We start from the raw sequence: 25,077 nt of genomic DNA on the forward strand, positions 1-25,077 counted from the left end.
TCTCGGGGGAGCTTCTGTGATTGTTTTCTCAGTCAACTCGCTTGCCTAAGTTCTCAAAACAATTCCACTTTCCTACACCTTGTCCACACTCCCCGCTCATTGATCATATGTGCTGGACCACCAGAGGGAAACAGAGAAGTCATCAGATGGGAACTTTTCTTCATAAAAACTTCAAAACAAAACAAAACCAAAACCAAAATGAGATCCTCCATCTCTTCTTTCCTCCTTCCTTCCCACCATACTGAAAGGTTTCCCTCAATGCTTTCCTTAATCCTCCCCACCTGGGATCTGCCCGCCCTTTCCAAGTCACAACACTTTCACATGTGTGGACTATCTGCCTTAATTATCTACTCTTCCAGAGGACCAAGACTACATTCACCTCATCACAGCTGGAAACACCAAGCAGAGCTCAGAATCCTCTGGAGGAATACATTGGCAATAGGAGGGATCTATGGGGAGGTCCTGCCCAGCATGCTCTGGGGCGGGGCCACGTCTGGGGGCAGGGCCTGAGAGACTCTGAGAGCCTGTTTGGCTTCTTGAGGGCGACGGCACCAGCAACATGGCCAGACATCTCACCTCAGGCTTCTGGAAGATATGAGTTGAGATTTAATTCAAAGACAGGTTCTGAGGAAGGTTTCTGGATGCCTGAGTGACCTTCCCCACTGCCCAGCCTGAAGGATCCTTTCCTCCATCTGCCATTTCCATTACGGTGGGCAGGCCCTCACAGCCCCTGGGCCCCCAAACTCTCACTCCAGGCCCAGCCTTAGAAGGCGCTCAGAGGCCTGGGGGCAGGGCTGTGCCTGCCCAACACCACCCCCTTTGACGATGGCACTCTTAGGAACTCCACCAAGGTGAGAATAGTAATAAATAGAGTAACAATATTGACAACTGTTAAGGCTTCACCTTACACTGGCTGCCTGGCCTTGCACAAGTAGCCTGAGTCTCAGATCTCATCTATTATGCGCAGATACTGATGTGTACTGATAGGGTTGGTCCTCGGAACTGGAATGAATGAGTAAAGAGTTTCAAACAGTGTTTACCTGACACTAGAAGTTTAATATGTGCTACCCATTATTATCACTCATTTAAAATGCTAGGCCTCCTCTTTATTATTTTAGAAGTATCAATTTACCACTCATTCATTCTTCCTTCCTTCAGAATGAATTTATTTAGTACCTAACATGTGCCAGACACTATGCCAGGCTCTGGAATACAATGGTAAGCAAAAAGGTAGAGTCCCTGCCTTCATGGATCTTACAGTCTAGAGGGGAGATCAGGCAGAAATTAATTATACAAGATTGTGTAAATGTCCCATGTTACATTCTATGAAGGGTTCATGAGCTGGTTGTCGGTGCCAAGGGAGTTTAAAACATGGGGATTTGGCCTAACCAAGGAGAAGAGGGTCTTCCTCACCCACCCCTCAGGAGCTGATAAGGCTTAAGAGGTAAAAGGTGAGTAGGAGACAACTTGGCAAAGCAGGGAGGGAGAAGTGTTCCAGGCAGAGGAATCTGGGTGATGAGAGCAGAGAGAGTGAGGAGGGAGGAATGTGATGCAACAAGAAGAGGGAAAAGCGTGGGAGGCACAGATTAAGCAGAGTTCTCTGGGCCAAATCAACTAGTTAAGTCTTTGGAGCAATGGGGAGCCAGGGGAAATTTTTAAGTTAGGATTTATTTATATGTGTAGGGTATTCAGATTTTAGTTGTATTATTTGAGTTTCCAAAAGATTACTGTGAATTAATACTGTGAATTAATGAATTACAGTGATTTAATGTGAAGAATGCTTTGGATGGGGTAAACAGGATGTGAGAGACCAGTGAGAAGGCCACTGCAGTAATCTACGAAAGAAATGATGTCAGCATGGACCACAATGGTGGTGAGCAAAGTGGAGTAACGTGGACGGATGTGAGTGGCATGACTTCATTAATTCTAATAAGATGGAACATTTTTCCTTTTGTTTCGCTCCAGTGCCCAAGAGGTACAGGTTGGTGCAAGATGTGGGGTCTTTTATAGAGTTGGACAAGTCAGCAGACACGAAACATTTGAAAAGGCTGCTTGAACTGCTGACTAGCCAAAATCAAAGAGGAAGTTGACCTTCAACCCTTTGTTTCATTCCAGCTGCAGAAGTCATTTTCAGTTACTCTCTGACTCAAGTAAACACCACTCCCTGTCACCTTATCCCTTTGAGGGTTGGTTCACTTCTACATTTTCACTGGGACATGATTCTCACCGACAATAGAAAGTTCGGCACCCAGACCTGCAGATGTGAAGACACTTGCTCCTCTCTCGAACTATTAGTACTGCTGGGAAACACGTCCCAGTGCCAAACTGTCCTGGTCCTGAAATGACCCCGTTATTTGGGGAAGTAGTAAAGGAAATTACATGTTTTAAACCCCGAGCGGCACTCTCTTTGGACATCGAAAGGTGTAAATGACAAAATACTTACTAGACTTAAAGACCAGGGAGTAAACGGGGGGCTGGACGCTGCCCAGACTCTGTGTGTCAGCAAAACATATCTGAGCTCAGCGAAGGACCAAGACCAGGACCAAGTGTTTTCCTCAGTGGAATAATTAGACAACAGAGGTGGGCAATTTAGGAAAGATAACTTCTTCTGTCCCTGCTTTAGAATTTCTATTACAAACAAAACCCAATCCTTAGCAAGATTTAAGAGCATGGGACAAAGACTGCTAGATGTTGAACTGCTGGGAGTGGGCCCACGTTTTACTTATCTTTGTTTCCAAGCACATCCGCGGTGCCTGCCACGAGGCAGATACTCAGTGAATGCTGGGTGGAACAAGGATTCCTCTGTGTTTTCATGGGGTATTTATATGGTATGGGAATTCAGTCATTTTTTGCCCCACTAGGTAGAGATGGATGCTTTCTGTTCTCCATGTTTACTTTGAACACCATTTAGCTACAGGGATGTTCTAAAATGAAATAATAAGGAAACCAGCTTTAATACGATTTTATATATACAGACAGATACACTTTCTGACCACGTGCAGATATGAATGCTCTCCCTGGAAGATGCTTTTGTAACCTAAATTGCACTAGAATGAGGTTAGAGATGGGGAAGAAAGGGAAAGTAAGGTAAAACTCACAGCTTAATTTCTAGACAGGATTGCTGCTTTAAAAATGAATTTCAGGTGCTTCTTGGCATACTTGGCCCAAGCACTGGAGATTTAACAGTGATTTGTGATTTGGTGTGACCCAGAACATGGCCCAGTGGTCCTCTATCCTTTGAAGCAGTCAGTCTGTTCTCTTGATTGCTGTTCTGGACTTTCTCGCCATCACTCCCCATCAGGGCCCCATTCCTTCTGCTCTGTCCTAGTGGAACTGTCCCTTGACCTTCATTCTCCCACTACTCTAGTCTCGACTTCTCCTTGTTGCTAGATTACTCTATTATTGCTTCTCAAATTGTGGTTCCCAGACCAGCAGCATTAGCATTGCCTGGGAACTTATTAGAAATGCAGATTCTCGGGCCTCACTCTGGACCTACTCAAGAAGAAACTTTGATGTGGGGCCCAGCAATTTTAACAAGCAAGGTAATCTCCAAGGTGAGAACCACTGCTGTACGTAAAGCTCAGTTCTGAGCATATCACCCCTTTGCCCAATACCCTTTATTGCTTTCCTGCCGACAACCACATGAGTGTGTGTGTGTGTCTGTGCGCGCCCTTCTATCCAAGGCCTTCTGCAATCAAGCACCAGCTCATGTGTCCCCACGCAGGGAGGTGTGTTCCACAGTCATCCTAATGGGTTACCTGCTCTTCCCTCTGCTCTCCTGCCGCCTCTCTCTGTTAATGTTGGGTCCTCTGCTAGAAATACCCACCTCCTCCCTCTCCTTGTAGAAACCTTGCTCATTCTTTAAGGCTCACTGAAAAATTAATATTTATCTAAGGAATCCATACCTGTGCCTTTAAAACCAAATAGTACTGAAGGCTTTCTAAAGAACCATGGCAGGCCCTCCCCCACCTCACAACCCCAATCCTTCCTATCCCCCCAGTTCCATTCCCCATGGAAACCACTTGAGCCATTTCTATCATAGTTGTTCTGGTGTTTACCTCTATTTATATAACTAATACGCAAATACTTGTATTTAAAAGTAATTTTAAAATATTAGACACTAACTTCTTGCCGTGGTAGATAAAATTTGAGTAGGTAAAATTGCAGGTGGATGAAATTTGGTCGACACCCCATTCCCCTCTTCACTCTTCTCAATCTGTCCTCACTTAAATCTTTATTCATGCAAAGTTCATCTTGGCATGGAAGGTGACCCCTTTCCTGGAACGTGTTCAGAGACTGCTCCTCCCCTGCTCCCACAGAGCTGTGTATCTCTCTTAGTGCACTGTCCCCCTTGCCCTTCCACGTTTGTATGTATGTGTCTCCCATTCCCACCAGCTTGTAAGAGCCAGGAAAGTCTAATCCGTCTTTTACTTTCTCTGAATCCTCCCAGGGCAAAGCACAGGGCCTGGGATATAGTACACACTGAGCAAACGTGGCCAATTTAACCATAAAGTAAAATATCTGCCTGACCTTTGAAGCTTGCTGGTGTGACAGCAGTACTTGGAATGAGTCTTCCCGTTCCAATGTGGTTTTCCAACATTATTGTGGGGAATAGTAAACTAGAGTCAGGAGACTTGAGCCACACCACCTTCTTGGTGACTTCTTTTAAGACCTTGGGGAAGGCACTTAATGGTTTTGCTTCCGTTTTTTCACCTATAAAGTGGCAACAATAATATCTATGGACAGAGTTGTAGGGAGGACCAAATACAACAGCACAGGTTATCAGGTATAAGGCATTACATTGATTCCTTATGTTTAAAACAAAAAGGCAAACCATTTTCTGGTAGCACATAGGGCTATAACGAGCATTAAAACCAACCTTTAAATAGAAAACTTTATTTTTAGATGATCCAGGGGGTCTTTCTTCCAAGATCAGCCTAAGATTTTTTTGGAGGAAACTGTATTCTCATTGTCCTGAAATTTGAAGCAAGAAAATTCAATCATTTAAGACCATTTGCCTATTCTGACTTGTTGATGAGAAATCACCACTACTGCCACCCTTTTAGCCTCTGAAGGGATTGTAAGCTTTGTCTTGATTTGATGGCTCAAAAATAAAATCTACCAAAGGCACGTTTTCTAAGCCTTGTCTGGCTCTACCCATTAGAAAAGTGTGAGCTACTGTTCTATCAAAACTAATTATATTTTAAATCTACAACCAAGTCTCAATTACCAAGGTTAATGGGACTACATGCATACATAATTCTCTCTTACATTTATACAGTGCTTTTAACTTCTTCAAAGCACTTTTCACTGTACTGCATATATAAAACAGAGGCATTTTTTTAAATCCACAAATAAGGTAAAAAATAAATCTTAAGATCGATAATTTCAACTTTGTACCTGTCAAAAGCTATTAGAACTTGCAAAATTGTCTAATAGGACTTTCATTGCCCTACTCTCCTCTCGACCCCTCTCAACTAAGGCCAGAAAAGACCGAAAGATCTGGAGGAATCTCCAGAGGAGAGGAAGCCAGAGAGGGAAGGAAGCCAAGGACCTGGGCCATCCACAGCCTGGATCATTAGCTCCAGCGTAATTGAGAATAACTGACTGTATGTGTGACTATGGCCAGAAAATCCAGAAAGAGATGAAAAGGCAAAGAAAATGACGTGTGAGTAACAGTATTTACAGGGTCTGTCTCTGTCATTCTCTCAACAAGCATTATTGAGTGCCTACTGTAATGACAGGTGCTTTCAACAAAGAGGATGGACACAGCAATGAACAACCCAGGCAAGACTGCTATTTTCATAGTGATGACCTTCCTGAATGGTGCAGACAGACAACAAACACAAAGACACACAACTTCACATAAACAGATAACTTCAGGTGGCACTAAGCTCTGTGGAGTCCATAAACACAGGAATGTGATAGAGCCTTGGGGAGGGGATGCTGTTGTAGATAAGGTCACCAGGGAAGGCCTCAGGGTATCTGAGCTGCAATCTGCGAGAAGAGCCCACCCTGTGCAGGTCTGCAAACCAGATGATGGAATGAGTGAACTGGCCAAATATGCTAGAGGGAGAGGGGTCCAGGCCAGTTTCAAGAGGTTCCAGGAAAGTCACTGTTCTGTGGTTATTCACTTTGTGTCCTTTTGGGGATATTACTAAAACCTCTCCAGGACCCCGGATTTATTGCCTCTACAATGTGAGTTGCTAACACTGATCACCTGGACAGGGGAGCGCTGAGAAATAATGGGTAAACAATTGTGAGGAGCCACATAAATGCTAAATAATGCTCACGGTAATAAGCTTTTATTAAAGTCAGCACCTTGACAGGCAGCTCACAATCGGATGCCTTGGCAAATGTGTGAATTGACGTGGCTGCTCCCTGTGCACACCAGCACCATCCTTTAAAACAGAAAAAAATAAATGAGCCTATGGTCATGATATTCGAAGTAGTTAGTGATCAAACAACTGTCTGGAGAGAAAGCTGGTGTGTGAAGTGTACAATGGGAGCAGGAAGATAACGGCACATCACAGCCCAGCTCACGCAGAGGATAACTCATGAATTGACTGGATGCTTGCTGGTGCACACACCATCCACTCCAGGGTGGTATTCTAACCCCATCAGGACTAGGTGCTGCCACCAAAAGCCCCAGCAGACAGGAAGGGGAGTGAGAAGGAGCCAGAACAGAAGCATCTCTGGCAGCAGCCCTCTCTGGCCCTCTTGGCCTTGGAAAGCCACCCCTCGGGGAGGACTGACCAGCCAGCACCAAGGGCCCTACCTTGGAAGGGCACCAAGGAAGTGGTGGGGGGGGGTGTGAGGGAGGAGGGATGAGCATTGCATTTCTCCCTATGAGAATGAAATATCCCAACGCCAGGAGAGACTTCAGTTGTCGTTATAACTGAGCCTCCCCACACAGAGATATGAGTCCACCCCTTAGAAGCAAATCTTCCTCCCCCAAAACCTCCCCCCAAAATATAACATTAACATCACAAAAAATGAATTCTTTTTTGTGGGTCCTACCATCTCTTTGATATAAATACACAAGTGCCTAAACATTCTTTCCCATCTCCCATCCCACATCGGCAATCAGATTGTGACACACACACACACACACACACAAGCACATGCTCACACAAATACCACACACACCCAAGCACATGCTCACACAAATACCACACACACCCAATTCCTTTGTTAAGCCCTGGCTCAGCTATTATAAGGTACCTGTGGAGTGTAGGTCACATAGCAGAAAAGTTTAAATTACTGTTGCTTCTACTCTGAAAAGCAGACAGGAAGAAAAGACAATAAAAAAAGAAAACACTTATTTTAATGCTGAGACTAAACACTCTACTCCACGTTGACTGAGGTCACTTTCCCACTGTGGGATGGGGAGAATCGAGATGATCTCTGAGGTGCTATGAACCCACAGTGCAGACTTCATGTTTTGAGGCTTGACTAGAAACGACGGGGACGTGAAAAAGAACATGGCGAGATAATCCTAGTCTTCAGGAAATTATGGTTTAAAAGGGGCTGGAGAAAGACCAAGATCCTCAAAAAAATCTAATTGATTTTAACCAAATGGAGTAATTTTAAAATGTTAAATACACTGGGATATCATGTTAAAAGTATTCTGGGAGAGCATGCCGCATGGGACGTGGTAAGTGCTAAATTTTCTGCTGCTAAGGGAGGCATTCCTATCTGCCAGTGTCTCATGCTGCTCAGACCTGAATCATTCATTTAGGTAGACCATTTGTCCAAGTGCGTCATTTCCCAAAACAGCCAATGAAGGAATCCAGGGAGAACTGTCCTGAGGAGATGTGGTCATCCTCAAGGCCAAATCAGTCTAGACTAAGATGGTTTTTAGCAAGACTGCCCAAAGGGCTTCTAGACTTTGTTTGGTAAGTGTTGTTAATGCCTTGGTAACAATGGACTGTTGATAAGGTGGGAGATAATGTCAGAAGGAAGGAAGGTACCCGCTCACATCTTTTGCTTTTAACTTAAGCTAACCCATAAAATCCATTATCAAACCCCAAGGAATGCTCCCAATTATTGTCTTGGACCCTTCATTTTGCTTTGCTTTGTTTTTTTTTTTTTCAACTCTCTATTTCTGTTTTTACCTGGCACTGACTTGCTTGACTCCTCTTCTCCTCTCAGCTTCTGGCTCTGTGCTCCCCCTTTAGACTTGATGAGTAATTTTGGTTTTCCTGCTTTTCACCTTTGGCACCCCTTCAAAAATGGGTTAGGTTTATCTTCTGGCTCTTTTTACTTCTGACTGCTTGGAAGTTTGGATCATACTTAGCCAAGTTTTGATCCCAGGACCTTTCCCTGGCTTTGACCTGTCTCAGTGGCATCTGTGCTGGGCTTGACTCCTCCAGGTGAGGGCGTCGGCAAGAGGGAGGATCAAGCAAAGATCAAGCAAGGAAACAGGAAGAATACCTGGCTCGGCTTAAACTGTGCAGGGCACTGAGGCCTTGCTGGCCGTCCAGTCTCTGCCTCCTTCTTCCTCTGCTGCTTTCATTCCCTCCCGTCTCTGACTTTCAATTTTTATTAAGTTTCCACCTTCTGACTGGTCAATCCTCTTCTAGCATCCCTGTGTAAGATTGAAATGGGAGTGGGAGTGATATCCATTAGCCAAAATAAGTTCGAAAGCTGGGAGAAACTGCTGAATCTCTGGTGTCTTTATAGCACTTATCAAATCCCAATTAACCATATTAGTTGGCAAACTGCTCTGGCTTCCCAGGGAGTCAGCTGGTAGGTGAGTCAATAAATATCTGTCAGATGAACGGATGCACACACACTAGTTGTGTAGCATGGCATCAGGTACTTTAAATAATACAAAGTATAAGACTTCATCCTTGGCTGAAGAAGGACATCTTCTCACGGCCATTCACAAAAGGACTGTTTGGAAATATCACCAAGCGCTAGACCAGCTTCGCTATTTCTTCTAGAAAACAAGAAGAAATCTCTTGTTTCAAGAGATGTTTGTGTCATCTCTTAATGCACAACTGGCTTCATGTGGGCAAAAGGGAACGTGAGCAAAGCCCTGGTTAAAGCATAACAGACACCCTTGGGCTAATGAACTGTCGAAGGTATTAGTGTCAGCGGATTTTCTACATACTGCTTTGTAAAGAGCAACACGCATAAACCATAAACAAGGAGAATGAAGTGAGCACCCACAGACCCACCACTCATGTCAAAGCATACAATGTTGATATCACCCCAGAAGCCTCCACTCTCCTGTCTGATAATCTTTCACTTACTTTTCTTTATAATTTCATCACCTTTATAGACTCCCATAAAACATTTAGTTATATCCAGTTTGGGGATCAAAATAGATTAAAAACCAACAAGTGCAGGTGCATTCAACATTGGACATGAAAAAGAAAACTGGTTTTTTAATAAGATACTTGAAGTGTACACTTTCCGTAGGTGATCAAGACATTTACTCTTTCGTCCATTTTTATGTTTGCTGACTGCCAATCACTCTACTCCTTAATACTTCAAAGGTATTTTTCCCAAAGCTGCCTTTTGTCTTACACTAATGCTTTCCCGGACTCAAGTGAATTTTGAAGGAGATTGAGCTCATCATGATGAAATGGATGTTGACATTCCATAACCATCATTGTAATTATTCCTAATTTGTACTTTGCTTCAAAAACTCTCTTCCCTTGCCCCCTAAAGTCTGTACTTTCAGAATAGCATCTACAGCTTTAATTATACCTGACAATAAACTACTCTCACCACAAAATCTTGTTAATCACGGTGTATGTTACTATCTTCAAATATCCTGTTTTTTTAAAACTGCATTTATATGAGGTTCCCAAAGAGTTACAATATTAGCAATGAATGTTTTAACTGTTTCTGTAATTACTGTTTGTAATTACTACAAATCAAAGTTATACAAACTTTGGATTGGAGGCTGGTTGAATTATCTACCAAACTGGGGTGAATGGTCCTTTAATCAACCGTATACTGAACAAATCTACAGAGTAAAAACTGAGATGGAATTTGAGTGACTTGGTGTCCATCGAGAATCAAATCTGATGCTGTAGTGTTAACAAGGGACTTCAGGTCCAGAATAATTCTGTTAATCACACTTCTTCCAAATTAGTCAGTTAATATTGTGGGTCCTGATGAGACAGGATTTAGGAAGGCAGAGAGCGGCGGGGAATGCTCCTGGTGATAGGATCCTTAGGGCAAAGGACAGAAGACAAAAGGAGAAGGCTGTATTCGTGAGAAGTGAGCTGGACCATAGCCGCTATAATTATAAGCTTATAATGTCACCACACTGCTTTCTGTAATGTAATATTTTTGTTGTCTGTTATTTTCCTTGATTCAGGTTTTGTATTTTTCATGATGTAATAGTGAGATCTAGTCTCATTTTTCTGTGTATTTGGATACATTGAGTAGAGTGCTCTGGCTGAGTAAAGAGTTTCACATATGGGAGACTTGAGAAACAAGAGTGGCAAGAAAAGTTAGGTCAGATTATGAAAATTCTTAAAATGTTTATATTGGACTTAATCCTTCAGAAGTCATTTAGTGTTCTCTTTTCTTTTTTTGTAATTGAGAGCACCAGGAGGAAAGGAGTGTTTTTGATGATCTATTTTATTTCTTTCTCTTTTCTTGGAGGAAGATTGGCCCTGAGCTAACACCCGTGCCCATCTTCCTCCATTTCATCCGTGGCTCACCTGCCACAGCATGGCCTGATAAGCAGTGTATAGGGCTGTGCCAGAATGGGAACCTACAAACCCCAGGCCGCCAAAGAGGAGCACACAAACTTAACCTCTACACCACTGGGCTGGCCCCATTTTTGGTGATTTCTAAGGGGTAAAAACTAGGCAGGGAGATTAGGTAAGATGATATAGCAAAAATTCAGGCATTAAGAAATAAGGTTAGACTAGGCTGGCGATGGCGGCCATGGATTGGAAAGGAAGGAAGGATGGATGCAGCATCATAAGGGAAAAATTTGCTTCTTTCCCTTTGTCTTTTCAGCCATTTGGGCTTAACGGTGTTCAGTGCTCCTGATTTATTTCCCTTCCCATTTATATTTTCCTTCTTCCCTTGATAATCTACTTTTGCTTTCCCATTTTTCCCTCTCTTCTCTCCTTTGCTTGCGTTCTTATCACCTTCCCTGATAGGACGATGACTGAATCAGGCAGGTAGACATCAAATGGGAGATCTGAGTAGAAACTAACTATAAGATTTACTAATTAGAGTATGTTGCTGCTTAAAACATTTTTTTAACCTTTCATCTGCAGTTAAAAAGAAGAAAAGAAAGGTGAGGAGGCAAAAAAGGAGTAGAGAGGAAAAGGGAGAGACTCATTTATCCATCCATTCAAGAAGTGCTGTGTTTCCAGAGAAAGAGAGGGTGCCAAAGAGATCGAGAAACACCACACAATAATTTGTGTTATTGTAGTTGTATCACCTATTTCCCCTTCTAACTCAGTTGGGTAAAGTAGAGATGCCAGATGGGAGGCTAAAGACTAAGGTGACATGGGCAGTCTCCCTCCCTCCCTTATTGCCTGCTGCTTCTCATATCAAAAGATGGAGTCTACATCCCTCCCCCTAGGCCTCAGTGACTGGCTCAACCAATAGGATGCTGTGGAGGTGACTTTCTGGGACTTCTGAGGCTAGGCTGTAAGAAGCCTGGTCTTTTGGAATATTTCCTCTTGGGATGCTTTCTTTTGGAACCCAGCCACCACTCTGAGAGATGCCCAAGTCACATGAAGAGGCCACATGCAGGCCCTCCAGTTGGCAGCCCCGAATAAGATAACAGCCAGCATCCTCAGCAAACACAGAAATGAACCATCTTGACATCCAGCACAATAGAGGCAAAGACGATTTCAGCCCAAGATGACATCTGACTGTACTTCCTAGGAAACCCCAAGCAAGAACTGCCCAGCGAATCCCAGCCAATCCACAGAACAATAAGAGACAAGAATAAGTTACTGTTTCAAGCTACTCCACTTTGTTGTGGTTTGTTATACAGCAATAGATAACTTTTTTCATCCTTACATGAGACACAAAGAATCTCGAAAGTCTGAAGATTCATAATGCCACCCGGAATGCATGTATATGTTTTACGTATTTTTTTCCTTTTAAAGGTCACTTTCTTATTCATTAGCCTTGAAATTGGAATTTGAATTGGCCTTGATCAGAAATCCTAAGAAATGCTTAAGCAAATAGTTTAAGCACTATCATATTTTGAGTACTAGCTCAGGATAAAGTGGTATTGATGTGACAAGAATAATGGATGTGTAATTAGAAGATGGAGTTTAAGTCCTAGTTCTGTCATTTATTACTGTGTGGCCTACAACAAGTTATTTAACATTTCTGCTTCCTAGTTTCCAATGCTATAATGTAATCGAAGGTATTTAGTGATGCATGACAAAACACAGACATTCAGTGAATTTCCATTTCTTTCCTTCCTATGAAAGTCCTGTACTCATAAGTGCAACCATATCAGAGCCTATCATACTGCTTCCTAAAACTAAATATTTTTATTATGTATCAAGTATTTCCCTTGATAACTATTTCATAAGCTTCCATAGTGTTGCCTTTACTAGTGTGATCTGCCTCACTTTTCCTGTGGGATAGTTTACTTAATAGATTTTGGGGACTCATTCTGTTGCTGGATTCTTACAAAGACTCTTTTGTGATAACCTTCTTTGGTTTTCAAGGACATGACCCTGTTTCTCGAGTGTGGTTCCCTACTGTAGCATAAATGTTAACAAGTTAAATGCATATCACATAAGAATTTTAATTGTTCATCATATATCTATGTATTGAAATATAGAGTCGAATTGATATAATTGGTAACATTACCCATTTGCTTTGATTTGAGATGTCAAGTGATTGAAAAAATTTTTAATTCAGAATTGAATTACCTTGCTTATTTGAATTTATCATTTTTGCATAATTAGGATGAACTAATTTAATTTGCAGTTATCCTTAAATGACTTAACTGATGTCAGCTGAGGTTCTCAAGGCCACAGGATTATGGAGTCATGCTGAACATCACTCTGTCTGTTAGGGTTGGAAGTACAAGTGCACCTTGTGAAGCCTGGAGACAGCAGTTACAAGCTTGATTTTTTCTCCATTAAAGTTTTTTTTTCTGTTTTGTACCCCTCACCTCACTCTAGGCTGCTTCATGTTTCCCAGAAGGACCACATATTGCATTTGGAGGTGGTCCTCCTTTTCCAACTTTGTTCTGATTTTATGCAATTTTTACTTGGTGTTGAGCTCACATCTCAGATCTGCAAAGGAAAGCTGGTTATTTATCTGGTAACTTATGGTTGGAATCCCCAAGACAGTGCTCTTTATAGAGACTGAGGGTCCTTTAGCAAATATTGCTTTTTGATGATGCATTTTAATAAGCCTTTTAAAAATCTGGATACCAGACTACTGGCTAGGGTACCTGGAAGCAATAATTTTAAAATAGTGTTTTTCAAACTGCAGGTCCTGACCCATTAGTGGATTATGAAATAATTCTAGAGGGTGTGACAAGCACTTAAAAAACAATGAAACAAAATGGAATAGATAATATTAGAGTGTATTACACGTAAAAAGGTAAGAACAGTTTCATAAAATTTTTATATTCTTTTGGTGTGTGCGTATATACTGATTTATGATAAAAAGTAATTTATAGATTTATTTTGTGAGTTGCCATCAAAAGAATTTGAAAGTCACTGCCATGGATTTAAAGTTATCTGAAACAGTTTTGTAATATAGCATTTTGAAATGAAGCCCCAACAATATATGTAACAAATAAAAGTGTAGATAGGTTTTAGTTGCAAATTTAAAAGGGACTGGCAAGTTACTTTTCCTGAGAAGTCTAGCCCTGGGATGACTGGGTATTTTCCAAAGGGCCAGGAACCAGTTATCCCAATAAATGGTAGCGGCCTAAATGCTCTCTCCCTGGGAGGCTCTGAGGCAACGTTCCTCATCTCACTTGTAATGCTGCTGTTGCCCTGCTGCAGTGGCTGTTGGAAATACTGCGTCTTCCCTAACCAGATCAGAAGGACCCAGTTTTCCCAAAGTCTTGGTCTGCCAGAAAGATGGCATTGCACTTCTCCCTGATTTGTGGGACCTGCACCCAGCTTGGAGAGCTGGAAAACTCCAGCCCTTAACTCCCCTCTTTGCTAGGGAACCACGTTTTCCTTCCCACTGGGTCCTTGGAAGATGGGAAGCGGCAGTAAGGATACTTGTGTTTTATCCACACCATGTGAGTCTGTGTTTTTGTGTGAAGGCTGACTCATGTGGAGGAAAGTTCTCTGCCTAGAATTATAAAATTAATGCTAATCAGAGTAATGCAGCATCCCACTTCCAATCTGCTAATGAGCTTTGGGGAGAGATGGCACATCTTCCTGCAGCTGATGGATGCCCCTTTTAGAGGATCTACAACATCCTCCCCAGGTCTTCACTCAGCTGGGCTAACACACTTCAGAGCAAAAGAATCCTCAGGGCAGGATGGGACCCCTTGCTTTTCTGGTTCTTGTCCCTTGAATTTTCCAAACTTCTCCTCACTTTTCAGTCTACTCTCTCTGCCACTAAAATGGCTGCCTATTAAACTCATCAGTGGAATCTGCCATACTGTGTCACTTAAACTTTTTCCATCTGCTTATGGTTTTTACTTGTTTTTCATAGAAAGCCCTGACCTAAATCTCTACTCTTCTTTTATAATGCTTTCATTTTGACCTTACTACTGCTGAAAGTCAACCAAACTCATTCATCACTGGCCCTCCCCCAATCGCCATTAACATTATCCTGTTATCCAGGTTTTTAACATACACTCAAGAGATTGTCAACAAAAATGGACTAAACCTTTGCATGGAACTTCTCTACCTCCACATGGGACATTTTCAAGAATAGGAGCTTTCAGATGAATTAACAATGTAGATAAATTTGTTACCAACACTAGAATCTCATTCTAAAATATTTTCTACAGCTCAAAACATGGCATAAGGCAGATTCCTATTTAAGAGAAAGGGCCTTCTTTTAAGTTGTCTTGAAGATTCTGAGACTGTCCTTAAGAGCAGTGCTATGAGAGGATATGAGGCACAATCTCAGTCACCCCAAGAGTTAATTTAAATGGAGAAAGTGAGATGGTTTCCCAAAGCACTGGAATTGATTTTTCCCTGAGTCTCTCCATAGTTGTAGATTCTGATAATCACAGAAGAAAGAGAAGGAAGAAACTTGGTGTTCCTTCTAACTGCCTCATTTCACAAACCAAGAAATTGAGGATCAGAGACATGAGGTCATTAAAGTCATCCAGTTACTTAGTTGCTTACTTCGACTAGGGTGGTTTCAGAAAGGATGCAAAAAAGTACAAGTATTTGAGAGCTACTTAGGGACTGTATTAATCAACACTGTAATAATCAGCTCTGTGTCCTTGGGTGCTGCGACAGCTGGGGGTCCACTGCTGCAGCTGAGAAATAAAGTGTGAGGAACAAACAAAAACTGAGGGAGTCCATCGCCACTAGACCTGCCTTATAAGAAATGTCAAAAAGAGCTCTCCTGTCTGAAATGAAAAGGCAAAGGATACAAAGCTTTAAACAAGTTGATAAATAGATAAAATCAGAAAACTGCAACTCTGTATCAGAACATGTTAGTAAACAATTGTGATGCAAATGTTAAAGGGAAAGAAAGCATTAAAAATAACATTAACCATTCCAATTTGGTAACAAATTCACAATAAAGAAAGAAATAATTTTGACAACAAAAATAGCAAGGGAAGAAGAAAAGGACAGAACTTCCCTAGTCAAATGAAGGAAAAATGCTATCAGCAGAAAAAGAACTATCTCATCTGTGAGACCTTTTATACAAACCTCATGGTAACCACAAAACAAAAATTAAGGCAGAGTCACGAAACATAAAAAAAGAGGAAAGTGAAAAACACATCACCAAAAACCGTCAAGCTGAAATTCCAGTGAGAAACACAAGGAAAAAGAAACAAAGGAAACATAGAGCAACCATAAAACAAAAGATAAAATGGCAATAGTAAGTCCCTATATATCCATAATCATCCTAAATGTAAATGGACTGAATGCACCAATGAAAAGACAGAGAGGCTGGACAGGTTAAGAAAAAGACCCAAAACCAGCCAGACTTACAAAGAAAAAAGGGAGAAAGCTCAAATAAACAAAATCAGAAATGAGCGAGGAGAAATAACAACAGACTCTGCAGAAATACAACAGGTTATAAGAGAATACTACAAAAAACTATATGCCAACAGAATGGATAACCTAGAGGAAATGGATAAATTCTTGGACTCCTACAATCTCCCAAAGCTCACTCAAGAAGAGGCAGACAATTTGAACAGACCAATCACAAGGAAAAAGATGGAAACAGCAATCAAAAATATCCCAAAGAATAAAACCCCAGGACCAGATGGCTTTCCTGGGGAATTCTACCAAACTTTCAGAGAGGATTTAATACCTGTCCTTTTCAAGCTATTCCAAAAAATTAGGGAAGATGGAACACTTCCTAACACATTCTATGAGGCCAACATCACACTGATACCAAAACCTGACAAGGACACCACGAAAAAAGAGAACTACAGGCCAATATCACCGATGAACATAGATGCAAAAATTCTAAACAAAATTTTGGCAACCAGAATTCAGCAATTCATCAAAAGAATCATACATCAGGATCAGGTGGGATTCATACCAGGGACACAGGGATGGTTCAACATCCACAAATCAATCAACGTGATACACCACATCAACAAACTGAGGAATAAAAACCACATGATCATCTCAATAGATGCAGAGAAGGCATTTGACAAGATCCAACAGCCATTTATGATAAAAAACTCTGAACAAAATGGGCATAGAAGGAAACTACCTCAACATAATAAAGGCCATATACGACAAACCCATAGCCAACATCATACTCAATGGGCAAAAACTGAACGCCATCCCCATGAAAACAGGAACGAGACAAGGATGCCCTCTATCACCACTCTTATTCAACATAGTACTGGAGGTCCTGGCCAGAGCAATCAGGCAAGAAAAAGGAATAAAAGGAATAAAAGGAATCCAAATAGGGAGGGAAGAAGTGAAACTCTCGGTGTTTGCAGACGACATGATCTTATATATAGAAAAACCCAAAGAATCCATTGGAAAACTGTTAGAAGTAATCAACAACTACAGCAAAGTTGCAGGGTATAAAATCAATTTGCATAAATCAGTAGCATTTCTATACTCCAGTAATGAACCAACAGAAAAAGAACTCAAGAATACAATACCATTCACAATCGCAACAAAAAGAATAAAATACCTTGGGGTAAATTTAACTAAGGAAGTGAAGGACCTATATAATGAAAATTACAAGGCCTTTCTGAGAGAATTGGATGACGACAAAAGGAGATGGAAAGACATTCCATGTACATGGATTGGAAGAATAAACATAGTTAAAATGTCCATTCTACCTAAAGCAATCTACAGATTCAACGCCATCCCAATCAGAATCCCAATGACATTCTTTACAGAATTAAAACAAAGAATCCTAAAATTCATAGGGGGCAACAAAAGACCCCGAATTGCTAAAGAAATCCTGAGAAAAAAGAACAAAACGGGAGGCATCACAATCCCTGACTTCAAAACATACTACAAAGCTACAGTAATCAAAGCAGCATGGTACTGGTACAAAACCAGGTGCACAGATCAATGGAACAGAATTGAAAGCCCAGAAATAAAGCCACACATCTATGGACAGCTTATCTTTGACAAAGGAGCTGAGGACATACAATGGAGAAAAGAAAGTCTTTTCAACAAATGGTGCTGGGAAAACTGGAAAGCCATATGTAAAAGAATGAAAATTGACCATTCTTTTTCACCATTCACCAAAATAAACTCAAAATGGATTAAAGACCTAAAGGTGAGACCTGAAACCATAAGGCTTCTGGAAGAAAACGTAGGCAGTACACTCTTTGACATCAGTATTAAAAGGATAGTTTCGGACACCATGCCTTCTCAAAGAAGGGAAACAATAGAAAGCATAAACAAATGGGACTTCATCAGATTAAAGAGCTTCTTCAAGGCAAATGAAAACAGGATTGAAACAAAAAAACAACCCACTAACTGGGAAAAAAATATCTGCAAGTCATATATCTGACAAAGGCTTAATATCCCTAATATATAAAGAACTCTCGCAACTCAACCACAAAACATCAAACAACCCAATCAAAAAATGGGCTGGAGACATGAACAGACATTTCTCCAAAGAAGATATACTGATGGCCAATAGGCACATGAAAAGATGCTCATCATCGCTGATCATCAGGGAAATGCAAATCAAAACTACACTAAGATATCACCTTACACCCGTTAGAACGACAAAAATATCTAAAACTAATAGCAACAAATGTTGGAGAGGTTGCAGAGAAAAAGGAACCCTCATACACTGCTGGTGAGAATGCAAACTGGTGCAGCCACTATGGAAAACAGTATGGAGATTCCTCAAAAATCTCAAAATACAACTACCATATGACCCAGCCATCCCACTACTGGGTATTTATCCAAAGAGCCTGAAGTCAGCAATCCCAAAAGTCCTGTGCACCCCAATGTTTATTGCAGCACTGTTTACAATAGTCAAGACGTGGAAGCAACCTAAGTGCCCATCAACAGACGAATGGATAAAGAAGATGTGGTACATATTTACAATGGAATACTACTCAGCTGCAAAACAGAACAAAATCATTCCATTTGCAATAACATGGATGGACCTTGAGAGAATTATGTTAAGTGAAATAAGCCAGCGAGAGAAAGATAATCTGTGTATGATTCCACTCATATGAGGAATTTAAAACTATGGACCAAGAACAGTTTAGTGGATGCCAGGGGAAAGGTGGGGTAGGGGCTGGGCACAAAGGGTGAAGTGGTGCACCTACAACATGACTGACAATCATTAATGTACAATTGAAATTTCACCAGATTGTAACTAATCAATAACTCAATAAAAAAAAAGGGGGGGAAGGCCCCTTAAAAAAATAAAATAAAAAATAAAGATGAAGACAAACACAAAAAATAACCAAAAAAAAACAAAAGAAGAAAAAGACCCAAAAATGTGCTGCCTCCAAGAGACCCATCTCAGCTCTAAAGAAAAACATAGGCTCAGAGTGAAGGGGTGGAAGACGATACTCCAACCAAACGACAACCAAAAGAAAGTGAATGTAGCCATAATTCTATCAGACAAAATAGACTTCAAGCCAAAAAAGACAAGAGACAGAGATGGGCATTATATAATGATAAAGGGGATGATCCATCAAGAAGACATAACATTTATTAATATATATGCACCTAACGTAGAAGCACCAAAGTCTATAAAACAACTATTAACAGATCTAAAGGGAGAAACTGACAGCAACACCATACGAGTAGGGAACTTTAATACCCCACTTACATCAATGGATAGGTCTTCTAGAGAGAAAAATCAACAGAGAAACGTTGACCTTAAATGAAACACTAGACCAGATGAATTGAATAGATACATATATAATATTCAATCCCAAAGCAGCAGGATATACATTTTCTCTCAAGTACACATGAAACATTCTCAAAGATACACTGTTTGTTGGGAAACAAAACAACTCCCAATAAACTTAAGGAGACTGAAAAGATATCAAGCATCTTTTCCAACCACAATGGTATGAAACTAGAAATCAACCACAAGGAGAAAGCTGGAAAAGTCACAAATATGTGGAGCCTAAACAACGTGCTATTCATTAACTATTGGAACAACAACAAAATTAAAGGAGAAATGGAAAAATATCTGGAGACAAATGAAAAGGAAAATACAGTGTACCAAAATCTATTGGATACAGCAAAAGCAGTACTAAGAGGGAAGTTCCTAGCAACACAGGCCTACCTTGAGAAACAGGAAAAATCTCAAATAAACAATCTAACAATACATCCAAAAGAATCAGAAAAGAAGAAAAATGAAGTGACCAAAGTCAGGAGAACAAAGGAACTACTAGAAATCAGAGCTGAAATAAATGACATGGAGAGTAAAAAGAAAATAGAAAAGATCAGCGAAACTAAGAGCTAGTTCTTTGAAAATATCAACAAAATTGACAAACCTTTAGGTAGAATAAGACAAAAAGAGAGAAGCCTCAAATAAATAAAATCAGAAAGAGAAGAAATCACAAACAATATAACAGAAATACAAAGGATTACAACAGTATTCTTTATCAATGTTATAAACTACATTAACAAAATGAAGAATAAAAATCACATGATCATCTCAACAGATGCAGAGAAAGCATTTGACAAGATTCACCACATATTTATGATAATAACTCTGAATAAAATAATTATAGAAGGAAAGCACCTCAACATAATAAAGGCCATATATGACAAACCAACAGCTAACATTATACTCAATGGTATAAACTGATAGCTATCCCTCTAAGAGCAGGAACAAGACAAGGATGCCCACGCTCACCCTTCTTAGTCCTAGCCAGAGCAATCAAGTAAGAAAAATAAATAAAACATATTCAAACTGGAAAGGAAGAAATAAAACTCACTACTTGTGGATGATGAGATTTTACATATAGAAAACGCTAAAGAATCCATCAAAAAACTAAAAACAAACTAGCAGAAATAAAAAATCAAGAATATAATCCTATTTACAATCACAACAAAAAGAATTAAGTGGGTAGGAATAAATTTAACCAATGAGGTGAAAGACCTATACACTGAAGACTATAAGACATTGTTGAAAGAAATTATAGAAGACATAAAGAAATAGAAGGATATTCTGTGCTCATGGATTAGAAGAATTAACATAGTGAAAAAGTCCATATTACCTAAAGCCATCTACAGATTCAATGCAATCCCTATCAAAACCCCAATGACATTTTTCACAGAAATAGAAAGAAGAATTCTAAAATTTATTGGAAACAACAAAAGTCCCCAAAGAGCCACAGCACTCCAGAGAAAAAAGAGCAAAGCTGGAGGCATCACATTCCCTAATTTCAAAGTATACTACAAAGCTGTATTAATCAAAACAGCACGATACTGGCAGAAAAGCAGACACAGATCAATGGATAGCCAAGAAATAAACCCATACATTTAGGAACAGCCAATTTTCAACAAAGGAGCTAAGAACATACAATGGAGAAGGGAAAGTCTCTTCAATAAACACTTTTGGGAAAACGGACAGCCACACACAAAAGAATGAAAGTAGACCATTATCTTACACCATGCACAAAAATTAACTCAAAATGGATTAAAGACTTGAATGTAAGACCTGAAACCATAAAACTCCAAAGAAGAAAACGTAGGCAGTAAGCTCTTTGCTATCATTCTTAGCAGTATCTTTTTGAATATGTCTCCTCAGGAAAGGGAAACAAAAGAAAAAATAAGCTAATGGGACTACATCAAACTAAAAAGCATCTGTATGGCAAAGGAAACATCAATAAAATGAAAAGACAACCTAGCAATTGGAAGAAGATATCTGCAAATCATTTATCCAATAAGCGGTTGCTATCCAAAATATATGAAGAACTAAACAACAAAAGAACAAACTTTGTCAAGAAATGGGCAGAGGATTTCAACAGACATTTTCCCAAAGATATACAGATGGCCAACAGGCACATGAAAAGATGTTCAACATCACTAATTATTAGAGAAATACAAATCAAAACCACAATGAGATATCACCTCATGCCCATCAGAATGGCTATTATTAAAAAGACAAGAAATAGGAAGTGTTGGAGAGGGGCCAGTGCCATGGCCGAGTGGTTAAGTTCGTGTGCGCTACTTCAGCAGCCCAGGGTTTTGCCGGTTTGGATCCTGGGCCTGGACACGGCACCACTCATCAAGCCATGCTGAGGTGGCATCCCACACAGCACAGACAGAAGGACATACAACTAGAATATACAACTATGTACTGGGAGGGTTTTGGGAGAACAAGAAGTAAAAAAAGATAGACAACAGATGTTACCTCAGGTGCCAATCTTTACAAAGAAAACAGAAGTGTTGGAGAGGATGTGGAGTAAAGGGAGCCCTCATACACTGCTGGTGGGAATGTAAATTGGTGCAGCCACTGTGGAAAACAGTACAGAGATTCCTCAAAAACTTAAAAATAGAATGTCCAGGCATGACATCAGCATCACGGCGGAGTGAGCTCTTCCCTTAGACTCTCCTCCCTAAGAAACAATGAAAAGGACATTCATAAACCAACAGAGGACAGGCACACAACACAAAAGACATCTGAGAGACCCATGCAGCCATATGTCTGAAGGTGGAGGTGCTGGACCCCCCAGGAGGAAGAAGGAGGAAGTAAGGGGATCTCCTCTCCCTCCCCAGCAATGACCTAGGGCACAGGACCATGCATAGCTCTGAGAAAAGAGGGGCCTGGGGGGAGACTCTGTGGGAATGCCTTCGCTCTCCAAGTTCCCTCACATCCCATAGGAAAGCTCCACAGAGGAGGCTAAGCTATTGTGGGGTTGTCTTCATGAAGCCAGCACGCCAGGAGGACAGACAGCGAGGGCAAAGAGAGAACACCCACGGGATGGCACATGCAAAAGAAGTGCCCCTCCCCCTGCTGGGCTCACAAGCTCAGCCAGTCAGCCAGAGCAAGGGACCCCGTCTAGAGTGCCCGTGCGTACATTAGCAAAGCAGCAGCTACAAGCAGGCAATCGCAGATGGGTCCTCTCAGCATAGATTCCAAAGGACAAGCACAGACACCAGGGATCACAGCAGGCTCAGAATACACAGCTCCTGAACCTCCTCCAGTGGTGGCAGGTGGAATCTGAAACCAGATACTATCTATGTGAAGGCATAAACCAACCCCATCAAATAGTATGAAGAAATATATTAATAGTCCAGACCAGAAGGAAAATGAAAAGCACCTAGAAATCAATCCTGAAGGCACACAAATTTACAATGTAAACGACAGAGAATTCAAAATAGCTAACATTAAAAAACTCAACGAGTTACAAGAAAATTCAGATAGTTCAATTAAATCAGGAATAAAATTAATAAACAGAGGGAATACTTCACAAAAGAGATTGACCCTATAAAGAGAAACCAATCAGGAATGTTGGAGATGAAAAACACAGTGAGATAAAGAAAAATCTGGATACCCTGAATTACAGAGCTGACATTATGGAAGACGGAATTAGCAATCTGGAGGACCGAAATATAGAAAGGCTTCAGATGGAGGAGGAGAGAGAATTAAGACTAAAAAGAAACGAAGAAATTCTCTGAGAAATATCTGATTCAATTAGGAAATGCAACATAAAAACTATGGGTATTATAGAGGGAGAAGGGAGGGAGAAAGGAGCAGAAAGTCTGTTCAAACCTGGGAAAGGAGCTGGAATTACAAGTAAAAGACGCTAACAGAACTTCTGATTACATCAATGTAAAAAGACCTACTCCAAGGCATAGAGTAGTAAAACTGGCAAAAGTCAGTGACAAAGAAGAAATATTTTTAAAGGCAGCAAGGCAGAAGAAAATAACTTACAAAGACCATATCAGACTTTCAGGAGATTTCTCAGCAGAATCTTTACAGGATATGAGAAGGTAGAATGAGATATTCAAAATTCTGAAAGACAAAAACCTTCAGCCAAGAATACTCTATCCAGGGAAAAATATCCTACATATATGGTGGAGAAATAAAAACTTTCCCACATAAACAAAAGCTGAGGTAGTTCATCGCCACAAGACACCCCAAACAGGAAATGCTCAAGAAGACCTTCATACCTGAAAAAGAACAAAAAGAGTTCACAAAGCCTTGAGCAAGGATATAAGTAGGCAGCCAAAGTCAGAAAATTGCAGCTCTCTACCAGAACAGGTTAGCAAAAACTTAATTATGACATTAAAGATAAAGGGAAGGAAAACATCAAAAATAACTATAATCTTGTGATTTTAACCACAAAATCACAACACAAAACAGAATATGTTATGACCAACAAATCAGAGGAAGAGGAAAGGGATGGAACTGGCTTAGACCAAGGAAATAACAGGCTATCAGAAAATGGTATATCTCATCTACGAGATTTTTTATACAAACCTGATGGTAACCACTAAACAAATAATCAGAACAGAGACACAAATGATACAAAAAAAAGAAAACTGAGGGGCTGTCCCAGTGGCATAATGGTTAAGTTCGCATGCTCTGCTTCAGCCACCCAGGGTTTGCAGCTTCTGGTCCCAGGCACAGACCTATGCATCTCTCATCAAGCCCTGCTGTGCTGGCATCCCACATACAAAAAACAGAGGACGATTGCCACAGATGTTAGCTCAGCAACAATCTTCCTCAAGCTAAAAGAGAGCAAGATTGCTAACAGATGTTAGCTCAGGGCCAGTCTTCCTCACACACAAAAAAGAGAAAACTGAGAAAACCATCATAGTGAACTACCAAACTGAACTGGCAGTCCAAAATACACAAGATGAGAAACAAGGAAAATACAGAACTGGAAAACAAGTGATAAAATGGCAGCATTAAGCCCTTATATATAAATAATCACTCTAAATGTAAACGGATTGAATTCTCCAATCAAAAGACAGAGTGGTGGGATGGATTGAAAAACAAGACTCATCAATATGCTGCCTCCATGAAACACTCTTAGCTCTAAAGACAAACACAGGCTCAGAGTGAAGGGACGGAAGATGATACTCTAAGCTAATGGCAAACAAAAGAAAGCAGTTATTGCAATACTTATATCAGACACAGCAGACCTCAAGATAAAAAAGGCAATGAGAGACAAAGAGGGGCAGTATATAATGATAAAAGGGACACTCCAACAAGAAGACATAACACTTATAAATATACGTGTACCCAACAAAGGAGTACCAAAGTACATAAAGCAACTATTAACAGACCTAAAAAGAGATATTAACAACAACATAATAATAGTAGGGGGCCCCAACACTCTACTTACATCGATGGATAGACCATCCAGACAGAAAGTTAACAAGGAAATAGTGGAATTAAACGAAAAACTAGACGAGATGGACTTAATAGATATATATGGAACATTCTATCCAAAAATAGCAGAATACACATTCTTCTCAAGTGCACATGGAGCATTCCAAGGACAGACCATATGTTTTGAAACAAGAC

The 25,077-nt window shown here is 40.5% G+C and overlaps 1 long non-coding RNA gene across 2 annotated transcripts in view; it reads right to left on the bottom strand.

Annotated features, from left to right (window-relative positions):
• LOC138917989 (uncharacterized) overlaps positions 1-25,077 on the bottom strand; it is a 64,028-nt gene that overhangs the window by 35,634 nt on the left and 3,317 nt on the right. The window contains exons 5-9 of one of the 2 annotated variants that reach the window (XR_011426706.1): positions 8,118-8,590; positions 6,322-6,401; positions 4,880-4,974; positions 4,531-4,713; positions 904-2,924 (exon numbers count right to left, since the gene is read on the bottom strand). This is a non-coding gene — a long non-coding RNA (uncharacterized lncRNA). The remainder of the gene's footprint in view (positions 1-903; positions 2,925-4,530; positions 4,714-4,879; positions 4,975-6,321; positions 6,402-8,117; positions 8,591-25,077) is intronic. The other variant, XR_011426707.1, reaches the window with a different exon arrangement.

This window comes from Equus caballus, chromosome 16, assembly GCF_041296265.1.
Source record: "Equus caballus isolate H_3958 breed thoroughbred chromosome 16, TB-T2T, whole genome shotgun sequence".
Classification (NCBI taxonomy): domain Eukaryota; kingdom Metazoa; phylum Chordata; class Mammalia; order Perissodactyla; family Equidae; genus Equus; species Equus caballus.